The sequence below is a fragment of the Podarcis pityusensis genome (genome assembly GCF_964106645.2).
Source record: "Podarcis pityusensis genome assembly, chromosome: 6".
In the NCBI taxonomy this organism is placed as follows: Eukaryota; Metazoa; Chordata; class Lepidosauria; order Squamata; family Lacertidae; genus Podarcis; species Podarcis pityusensis.
In genome coordinates, this window is record NC_138030.1 from 7,296,834 (window position 1) to 7,308,878 (window position 12,045).

A 12,045-nucleotide genomic window follows, 5' to 3' on the forward strand; every position below is an offset into this window, starting at 1 on the left:
GATAAGGCATTATCAGATAACCTGGCAGACAGGAAAAACAACAACATTCAAATTTCTGTTGCAGACTGCCTTTTCTGTGATGTAGGTATGATGTTTGTGGGGGAGGGGTGGTGGTCTTGGGTTACACCCCTTCTGTGATGTATGTGTGATGTATGGAGGGGTGGTCATGAGCTCCAGGGCAGGGAATTTAAAATGTCTATACAGTGGTACCTTGGGTTACATACACTTCAGGTTACAGACTCTGCTAACCCAGAAATAGTACTTCGGGTTAAGAATTTTGCTTCAGGATGAGAACAGAAATCGTGCTCCGGCGGCGCGGCGGCAGCAGGAGGCCCCATTAGCTAAAGTGGTTAAGAACAGTCTCAGGTTAAGAACGGACCTCTGGAACAAATTAAGTACTTAACCCGAGGTACCACTGTATAAGGGCCGGCACACTTTGGTTCTGGGTCCTCCTCCTTTCCTGCGTGTGAGGGGAGCACCCTGTTGCAACTGTTCAATAAATATCAGGCTTATGAGCTGCTTTGCTTCTCAATATTCTCTGGTTGGCCTCTCTTCTTTTCTGCTACCGATGGAGAACCTACAAAGGACTCTATAAGGGCTCTTGTGTCTCCCATAAGGAAATACGGACAGATTTTTGTTTACTGCACCCCCCTCTTGTCCTGGCCAAGTCCCCAGTCCATGGAGGTTGGATCCACTCTTGTCCTTGAGATGGCGACCTGTCTGGCCCTCAATGGTGTCAATGGTTGTCCTCATTTAATCTCCCAAACAGCCCTGTAGAGTAGGCTGAGTGGCAGCGACTGACCCAAGCTCACCCAGAGAGTATCATAGCCGAGTAGGAATTTGAACCCTGGTCCTAGTGAGAGACTCTAACCAATCTACCACTTTGGCTCTCAGTTATAAGGACTGCTTTCCGGCGCAATTTGGAGATTTTTGAACCAGATGGTTCCAAGAACTGTCTGTATCTTGGTCCTACGTGAGACGTGGGGATTTGCAAAGCTCTTTCGCAAGCGTTCAAAGCGGCCTTCTGGTAAACACTGCCTTCTCAAGGGAGAGACCTTCCTGCTTTGAGCTTACGGTATTTCTTCCGGGAGTTTTATGACTCTGGCTGCGTGGCCAAACCCTTTCGGCTCGTTGCATCACTGAGCAAGGGAAACCCACGTCTGATAAAAAAACAAACAAACATCCGGCCTGCGTTTGCCAGGATCAGAGCAGGAGAACTAACTTCTGGTAAATTAATACTAGAGCGGTGTTGAAATTTTCATTTTTTTAACCATTGTGGGGGATGGGGAGAAGAAAAGGAAATTTCAAATGTTCTGGTGGTGGTGCAATTGCCTTAACCTTATAAGGTGGCCTGAGGATTCCTGCTCCCCCCCCCCTTTTTTTTGCTTGCTATTTTAACTTTTTAAAAAGAAAGAAAAATCCCCGCAGTGTCACAAAGCTCTCTTTCCAGAGCTTCCCACCACCTATGCTTTCTGGAATTGCTTTTGGAGCGACCCATGTCTCATCGCTTCCAAGGCATTCTGGGATGTGGGGCTGGGGGGGGCAGCAAGACGAGCTCTCTCTACCACCATGGGGCCAGCTATGCTTCCTGACAACACCCAGTAAGGAGAGAATTATTATTATTATTATTATTATTATTATTATTATTATTATTATCAAGGATTCATTAATCACTTTCTCAACCATCGTTCATTGCACATCGGCAACACAGCTGGTACTCACCATGAAATTGTTAACAGTAAGTGCCACGCTTTTAAAACAAAAAACAGATGTGCCGGTACTGTGTACACTTTTTTTTTCTAAAAAAAGCACTGCTTTTTTAAAAACTATCAAATCTTTATTGGTTAAAAGATTTGCATGTCTATACAAACATCATGTATTATCTCTTTAACAGGTAAAAGAAAAAAGAAAAAAAATATATAAAATAGAAAATTTGCAAAGAAAAAGAAAAGAAATAAAGAAGTAACAAAGATAAGAAACAAAGAAATCAAATTTTTAAAAAAGAGAGACAAAGTTATTTACATAGTAAAAGTACACATCAGCACAATCCTTCCCATCCTTCTCATTATACTGTTTGATATAACATTCTTTTTAACACAGGTTTACATTGTATAATATCATTTCTTTCTGCTTTGTATACATTCCTTTGATCGTTTCCTTTACAAATATCACTCAATTTCTGCTAATATGGAGTTGTTTGTACAATAAAGTTTTACATAATTCTTAAATATTCTCTATTTGTTTAAAAAAGCACTGCTAATGTAGGACATAGCCAGGATATATCCAGAATATTGCAGCTGGCATCAGTGGCCGTTTTTGAGCCATAAAAACCGCTCAAAAACGTCATTTGTTAAATGATTTTGCTTTGGCAAAAAGGAAAAGAAAAAACTTCCCAGCAAGCTTTCTGCCCAACAACCCTATGAAATTCTACCAGGCTTGCTTGTTAAGCATGCACACAGCTTATTGGAAGTAAGCAGGGCTGGATTTAGGTTTGATGAGGCCCTAAGCTACTGAAGGTAATGGGGCCCTTTATATGTCCAGCTGTCCTTTGTCCACAACAAATTGTCGCTGTTTTTTGTGTTGAATATATGCTATATGGTAATTTACGGACCTAATAGGTCCTAATACGGACCTAATCTCAAGCCATTTGCACATAACTAAATATGTACAGTGGTACCTCAGGTTAAGTACTTAATTTGTTCCGGAGGTCCGTACTTAACCTGAAACTGTTCTTAACCTGAAGCACCACTTTAGCTAATGGCGCCTCCTGCTGCCGCCACCGGAGCACAATTTCTGTTCTCATCCTGAAGCAAAGTTCTTAACCCGAGGTACTATTTCTGGGTTAGTGGAGTCTGTAACCTGAAGCGTCTGTAACCTGAGGTACCACTTATCAAAGTAATTGTTGAAAAGTCCATACAGAATGCAAAGTCCATGCAGAATGTAGGCACCCTATATATAGAAATGAGCAAACCAGGGATATTTTAGGAAGCAGGCTAGCAGGCGGGGCCCATGACTTACATCGTAGGAGCCTACACAACACAAAACACTGTTGCTGTATGTGGGTTTTATTTTATTTGATTTTTATCTTCTATTTTGGAAATGTACATCCAGGTTTTTTCCCCTTTAAATTTTTTTGGGGCCCCCAAGAGAGTGGGGCCCTAAGCTATAGCTTGTTTAGCTTATACGTAAATCCAGAGTAAGTCATAGGCAACTTTCAGCCTCCAGGGTGACACCCTGTCATGCCATACTCTCTTTTATATACAAAGGAAATAGATATTATCCAAGGCAATGTTGCTGCTTCTGCCTGGTCTGCCTTGACACTCCCACTTTAAGGTCATTTCCCTAAGCCCTCTTGCCTGGACGTAAGTCAGTCGACATGATTCAGAGATGGGTCATATCTTCAGAAGCTGGGTGCGCCTACAAACACTGATGCATAAAACATTATCCAAGCCAAGGGATTAACCTGACGCCTTTCTCTTGCAGAGCTCTGGCCGTCCCACAGGGACTGGGCGAAAATTGCATCTGTCTTTCGGGGAGACGTCACCCCCTGCTGGAGCACCGGCGCAGCACACTGGGAGAAAGCTTTTAAAATAAGACATTACAGTGGTACCTCGGGTTACAGACGCTTCAGGTTACAGACTCCGCTAACCCAGAAATAGTACCTTGGGTTAAGAACTTTGCTTCAGGATGAGAAATGAGAACCTGAAACTGTTCTTAACCTGAAGCACCACTTTAGCTAATGGGGCCTCCTGCTGCTGCCGTGCCGCCAGAGCACGATTTCTGCTCTCATCCTGAAGCAAAGTTCTTAACCTGAAGCACTATTTCTGGGTTAGCGGAGTCTGTAACCTGAAGCGCCTGTAACCTGAAGTGCATGTAACCTGAGGTACCACTGTACTTAAAACTGATTTTTCAAATGTAATTTTAATTGCTGTGACCCTTCTTGGGGCGTTATGGTGAAGGATGGGTAATATATCAGCACCAGTGCTTTAATTTGTATTTATGCTTTCTCTAGAGTTTCCAAGGTGCTCGGAGGATGTTTGCCGCATGGGCCCAGTTCCCCTCGCCTCTTTGAGCCTTCGCCTCTTTGGGCTAAGAAGCGGTCGCTTGTGCACCTGAGTCAGCTTCCAGCACAGGATGAAAACGCTGTTTCTTCCTCTCTGATGGCTCCATTTCTGTGATGTGGCTTGAGAATAACAGGTAGCAGGAATCCCAGGGAGAGTGGTTGCTCAGGGATGCAGCTGGTTGCTATGGCGATCCTGAGCAGCATCGCTGCTTTGCAAAGACGCCAAGCGAACTGATGAAGCCATTGGCGTTTTCCAACAGTTATTCATTTGTATATTTCATAGAATCATAGAATTGTGGAGTTGGAAGGGACCCGAGGGTCATCTAGTCCAACCCCCTGCAATGCAGGAAAAGATTTTGTGTGTGTTCAATACATTTATTTATTTTATTTTTACTTATTGCATTTATATCCCACCTTTTCCTCCCAATGAACTCATGGTGGTGTACATGGCTCTCCCCGTCCTCATTTCATCCTCTACAACAGCCCTGTGAGGTAGGTTAGGCTGAGAGGAAGTGTCTGGCCTAAGGTCACCCAGTGATATAGTTAAGCACCAAAAAGCATATATTTATTAAATCGGCTAACGAAACAGAAATACCAAATCATTTCAGCTTCTGGCTTCTTCAGGTGCTCTGAGGTGAATCAAAGGGTATGATGCTTTTCCAGGGAGTCTTCTCTTCTCATGAGGTGGCCAAAGTATTGGAGCCTCAGCTTCAGGACCTGTCCTTCCAGTGAGCACTCAGGGCTGATTTCCTTCAGACTGGAGAGGTCTGATCTTCTTGCAGTCCATGGGACTCTCAAGAGTCTCCTCCAGCACCATAATTCAAAAGCATCAATTCTTTGGCCATCAGGCTTCTTTATGGTCCAGCTCTCACTTCCATACATCACTACTGGGAAAACCATCGCTTTAACTATACGGGCTTCAAATATCTCAAGGGCTGTCACATGGAAGAGGGGACAAGCTTGTTTTCACCTGCTCTGGAGGGTAGGACTCAAACCAATGGCTTCAAGTTACAAGAAAGGGTATTCCAACTAAACACCAGGAAGAACTTTCCGACACTAAGAGCTGTTCGACAGTGGAAAGGACTCCCTCAGGAGGTGATCGACTGTCCTTCCTTGGAGGTTTTTAAGCAGAGGTTGGATGACCATCTGCCATGGATGCTTTAGCTGAGATTCCTGCATTGGAGGGGGTTGGACCACATGATCCCTGGGATCCCTTCCAGCTGTGCAGTTCTTTGGCTCGTCAAGTCCAGCATTCTGTTCTCACAGTGCCCAGCCAGATACCTGTGGGAAGCCCACAAGCGGAAAATGAGCACAACAGCACTCTCTGCTCCTGCAGTTTCCAGCAACTGGGATTCAGAAGCTTTGCTCTGGGAAAGCAGAGCATAGCCTCCATCACGGCTAGAATCCATGAATTTCTCAAATCCTCTTCCAAAACGATCCAAGATGGCGGCTGTTATGTACTGAAGTTCTCACCCTGGGCCAGCAGGGGGATACTGTAGATAGTTTTCACTCAGGTCCACATATGCAAATAAGGAATTGAAAGTGACGTTCAGTGATTGGATAGTTACAGAAAATGGTTACTGTTGCGTTCTAGTGGAGCTCTATATAAGTAGACTGGCTGAACCCTTCAGTTCAGTTCTGTTCTGGCCTGTGAATAAACAAGAGCTGTTTGAAGAATCGCTGTGTCGTCTGATATGTTCACCCACAACTAAACAGCGGCCATCACTGCCTCCTGTGGGAGTGAGTTCCAAAGATTAGCAAGAAGAAGAAGCTAAGAGACTGCACACCGTCACCGGTGGCATTATAATGCAATGCAGAAATGACCTTGCCAGGCTAAGAGACAGGGGAAGATGCTAGACAAGATCTTTAACACGACAAACCAGCAAGGCTATAAAGAATGCTGTTGACCCCATCTTGTGCCTTCTCTCTATTTTCTCAGGAATTCATGCTGACCTCCCTTTAAAACCTTGGCTAGTTCTCCTTTCAGTTGCTTCTAGACTGGTGGTAACAAAGGGAAGGCAGGCTGTTTTCTGCTGTTCGTGTGAGCTGTTCGTATAAGAAATAATTGTTCTGAGGTGCCTCAGAAAAAAACAACCCATTGTCTTCAGGCAGAGTGGTTTTTGTGTTTTTTCCTCGGGTCACACTTTCAGAATAAAAATTTGCTTGCCCCACACCTATTTTTTTTTCATTGATAAGAAATATATTGGAAAACAAAAAGAAACGGTTCCTGGCAATGTTTGATTTATAACATGGAACACAATGAAAAATAATTCTTAAAAATGTGATACTACACTGAATTGTTTCAATGGTGGTTTGATTGCACGTGAATCTTCCTGCCGTATTTGCAGCCATCCTCTGGCAAGTTTGACATTCAGTGGCTTCAAGTTAAAAAAATGGAGACTCCGACTAAACATCAGGAAGAACTTTCTGACAGTTTGAGCTGTTTGACAGTGGAATGGTCTCCCTCGGGAGATAGTAGACTCTCCTTCCTTGGAGGTTTCGAAGCAGAGGTTGGATGGCCATCTGCCATGGAAGCTTTAGCTGAGATTCCTGCATTGCAGGGGGTTAGACTAGATGACTCTCAGGGTCCCTTCCAGTTCTACGATTCTACGACATATGACTTTGTTGGGCTGATTTATGCAGATCTAGGCTGCAACCCTACCCATTTATCTGGGAGTAAACCCCATTGAACTCAATGGGGTAGGTAGTTCTGAATACACATTTACAGTCATTTGTTGTTGTTGTTGTTGTTTAGTCATTTAGTCGTGTCCGACTCTTCGTGAGAGTCGGACCAGAGCGCGCCAGGCACTCCTGTCTTACACTGCCTCCCGCAGTTTGATCAAACTCATGCTGGTAGCTTCGAGAACACTGTCCAACCATCTCGTCCTCTTTCGTCCCCTTCTCCTTGTGCCCTCCATCTTTCCCAACATCAGGGTCTTTTCCAGGGAGTCTTGTCTTCTCATGAGGTGGCCAAAGTACTGAGGCCTCAGCTTCAGGACCTGTTCTTCCAGTGAGCACTCAGGGCTGATTTCCTTAAGAATGGAGAGGTTTGATCTTCTTGCAGTCCATGGGACTCTCAAGAGTCTCTTCCAGCACCATAATTCAAAAGCATCAATTCTTCGGCAATCAGCCTTCTGTGTGGTCCAGCTCTCACTTCCATACATCACTACTGGGAAAACCATCGCTTTAACTATACGGACCTCGGGTTAAATATGCTTCAGGATGAATATTTTCGGGTTGTGCTCCGCGGCGACCTGGAAGTAACGGAGCGTGTTACTTCCGGCTTTCGCCGCTTGCGAATGCGCAAACGCTCAAAATGACGTCACGCGCATGCGCGGAAGTGGCAAATCACGACCCAAGCACGTGTAGATGCCCGAACGTGGGTTGCATTTGCTTCAGGATGCGAACAGGGCTCCGGAACGGATCCCATTCACATCCAGAGGTACCACTGTATAGGATTAAACTGTCAACAAAGTACTTGACTAGCAGGACAATCCTAAGCATGCTTTCAATTTGTTTAAAAATATATCTGCCAGTTTTTGCAGATATTTCCCCTCTTTTTATTGTACATTAAGGGTAAAGGGACCCCGACCCTTAGGTCCAGTCGCGGACGACTCTGGGGTTGCAGTGCTCATCTCGCTTTACTGGCCGAGGGAGCCGGTGTACAGCTTCCGGGTCATGTGGTCAGCATGACTAAGCCGTTGTTGGCAAACCAGAGCAGCGCACAGAAACACCATTTACCTTCCCGCTGGAGCGGTACCTATTTATCTACTTGCACTTTGATGTGCTTATTGTACATTGCCTTCAGCCAATTATGTAGAAGGTGATTATTAGATGATAGATTAACAGATGGGCAGGAAGACTCGATGTGTAGGTGCTGCCATAGCAAAAGATGAATGGGGCTTACTCCCGAATAAGTGAGTTGCTGCACATCTCATGAAAAATCAGCTTAGATCGCATTAATTTGGTGGCACATCTAAGAACCAATGCATGCTGCTGGATCTTGTAACTATCAAAGCCACAGTCCTCTAGTAAGACAAAGAGCCTTGCTGTGGAGTCTGTGCTTTGTGTGTCAGTTAAGAACTGCCAAAACAGGATTGTTTGTTTTTCTTTCTTTTGTACCTAAATCTTGCAAGGAACAGTTTATTTTACTTTGACGTGTCTCTGCTCTTCAGACACACAGATGATGTGAATCTGAGCAGAGAGAGAGAGAGAGAAATAGAATACTCTCCCGCCTTTTCTCCCTCCCCTTCCACCAAGTATGCTGTTGCAATCAGATGAAATTCAGGTGCTTCCTGACATGATGTAATCCCATCTTCCTTAAACAGACTCTCTCTTTCTGCACTTTAACACCTCACAGCTTGAACCTGTAGGATAAAACCCAATTACAGCATCACTCCGCTTCAGCAAACACAATTGTCCTTGCTGTAGAACTGCTACCCTTTCATAGAATTGTAGTGTTGAGAGGGAACCCAATGATCCAGCCCCCTGCAATGCAGGAATCTCAGGTAAAGCATCCATGGCAGATGGCCATCCAACCTCTGCTTCAAAACCTCCAAGGAAGGAGAGTACACCACCTAACATGGGAGTCCGTTCCACTGGTGAACAGCTCTTACTGTCAGAAAGTTCTTCCTGACATTTATTCAGAATCTCCTTTCTTGTAACTTGAAGCCATTGGTTCGAGTCCTACCCTCCGGAGCAGGAGAAAACAAGCTTGTCCCCTCTTCCATGTGACAGCCCTTGAGATATTTGAAGTCCGTATAGTTAAAGCTATGGTTTTCCCAGTAGTGATGTATGGAAGTGAGAGCTGGACCATAAAGAAGGCTGATGGCCGAAGAATTGATGCTTTTGAATTCTGGTGCTGGAGGAGACTCTTGTGAGTCCCATGGACTGCAAGAAGATCAAGCCTCTCCAGTCTGAAGGAAATCAGCCCTGAGTGCTCACTGGAAGGACAGATCCTGAAGCTGAGGCTCCAATACTTTGGCCACCTCATGAGAAGAGAAGACTCCCTGGAAAAAACCCTGATGCTGGGAAAGATGGAGGGCACAAGGAGAAGGGGACGACAGAGGACGAGATGGTGGGACAGTGTTCTCGAAGCTACCAGCATGAGTTTGACCAAACTGCGGGAGGCAGTGTAAGACAGGAGTGCCTGGCGTGCTTTGGTCCATGGAGTCACAAAGAGTCGGACACGACTAAACGACTAAACAACAACAACCATATCTCCTCTTTTCCAGGCTAAACATATGCAGCTCCTTCAACCGTTCCTCAAAAGGCTTGGTCTCCAGACTGTTGATAATCTTGATCCTTCTCATCCACCCACATTTCCTGAGGTCCCTTTAGTGCAGTTGCCCTCGCAAAGTGGTTTCCATAAGATATTAAGATTATAAATCAAACAGTAAACAAACACAGGTCACTGCATGCTTGTGTCTTTGCACGATTGCAATCAGAAATCTCAGCACCTTACACTGGGGCTGGGCTTCATGAATGAAGCTTTTGCTGCAGTTTAAAACACCCTGCATCAGAGACAAGGTAACTTGATAGGGGAGAGGCAGCCGGCATTAAATATAGCACCCAGCTGCCTCGAGTTTTCCTGGCTGTCCCTTGCACATCAGGGTTTATTTTTAATTCCCTGACTCCAGTTTGAGGGCATCAGCAAAGCACAGAGATTTCAGCCACTCCAAATATTCCAGAATTCCCCTCTCTTCTTCCCCTCCCATAGCACTTGTGGACAATGAACTCCACCCCTAGATTTCTGGAGTCCAATGTGCCATATTGACCCGAATATAAGCTGTACCTGCAAATAAGCCGCACCTTTAAAATTCAAGGGGGGGAAAAAGACAATACCTGAATATAAGCCGCTCCCTTAAAATTGGGTTACAGGCTGAAAATCGCTATGGTTGGTAGAATTGTAACTCCGAGCCAATTTAAGTCTTTGATCTTGCAAGCCCGCAAAACTTACTATACAATTGCTAAAATCGCAAATCGCTCTTCAGTTGCTACAATTCCGCAGGCATACAAGCTCGCAAATGGCAAATGAACAGTCCTAAGCTGGCAAATCGGCAACAAAACTTTTTTTGTGCGTTCCGTTTTACTGCATGTCTGTTTCAGCAGCGGTATTGTCAAAGCTCGTTTTTGTAATTTTTTGCGAATTTAAGCCGCACTTTAACTTTTGACGGTTGGAATTTGGGGGGGGGGGAGTGAGGCTTATATTCAAGCCAATATGGTAGAAACGAGCCCACGTAATCTTCACGTATACCCTTCAGGAACTCCTGGAATTGCTCCGTCACTGCCCTCTTCGCCACCTTACCCAATAAAGGGAAATTTGCGACCAGGTGGTAATTGTTATAAACCAGAGGATCTGAGGTGGCTCTCTTCGGGAGTGAGCACACTACTGCCTGTTTAAGGGCAGCCAGCACAGGAATCGTAGAATTGTAGAGTTGGGACCCCAAGGGTCATCAAGTCCAACCCCCCCACCCACAGGAAGATGCGTTCATCATGCCCTGGACCATGGGTAGGCAAACTAAGGCCCGGGGGCCAGATCTGGCCCAATCGCCTTCTAAATCTGGCCTATGGACGGTCCGGGAATCAGCGTGTTTTTACATGAGTAGAATGTGTCTGAAATATACTCGGAGTCGAGAGTGGATTTCATGCTCTTTATTCAGCTCATAGTGGTGAGGAGGAATGGAAGTTCCCCCAGAATGTCTGCTTTATATACGTACATTATTTACACAATGGGCCCCACATGATTGGCTAATTCGGGGATTCTCCTGTAGGCCAATCAGGTTGCAGATTCACTTCCACCTGGAGCTGGATTGGGTGGCTCCTGTGGACCAATCAGACTGCTGCATTTGGATCCCATTCAACTCAGTACATAACAGTGTCCTTTACACTCATACCTCATGTTACATCCACTTCATGTTACGTTCTTTCAGGTTACGACCCGGAAGTACCGGAAAGGGTTACTTCCGGGTTTCGCTGCTTGCGCATGCGCAGACACGCACAATGACACCACACGCATGTGCAGAAGCGGCTAATCACAACTTGTGTGTGTGCAGACGCACCGCTGCGGGTTGCATTCTTTTCATGTTGCGAATGGGCTTCCGGAACGGATCCTGTTCGCAACCAGAGGTACCACTGTATTTAAAATGTATCTCTGGGTTATTTGTGGGGCAAAGGAATTCGTTCATTCCCTCCCCTCCAAAAAAATATAGTCTGGCCCCCCACAAGCTCTAAGGGACAGTGGACCGGCCCCCTGCTGAAAAGGTTTGCTGACCCTTACGGCCTGGACCCATCTGAGCAACCCCTCCTGGCTGGCTTTCACCAGTCAGGATGGGCAGGGATGAAGAGAATAAGAAGTCGGTCCTTTCCTTCTCTCTGGCAATCTCACACCGTGTATTTCTGTAGCAACATAAAAAACGACAAGACTCCAGTGCTCTCTGCAGCAGCTGCCCCGTGGAACTGCCCAGCACCAGACAGAGAAGGGCAGAGATGAGGGTATGCTAAAAATAACATTCAAGACTGTCTCGACACGGGGTTGGGGTGGCCAGCCCTTGCATGAATGATCCAGAAACATTTGATTAAAAAGGAAAGAATATCACACAGCTCCAACCGGTCCAGATTAATCTGGTCTGAGGTTTGCATTTTAACTGTGTTCTCTGCTATTTATAGCACTGTCAAAGCTGTCAGGCAGTGTTTCATTGTTAAAACAAGAGGAACGGCCGTGTGGGTCTGATTCAATCCTGCTAGTGATCTTGGACAACGCACGTGTTTAAACTTCTTCTTGGCAGTGCAATGTTTTCCCTTGGGCTCTTTTGTACATACATTTAACAGGTGCGTTTGCATATATATCCAGAGGCAGAGAGCAACGATACTCACGAAGATGTGGGGTTTTTTTTTTTATGTTCTCCAAATCTGAATGAAAATGTCAACATTCCTGGTTATAGATAATACTGGATTTTTGGAGGTGTTGTTGTACTCAGAGT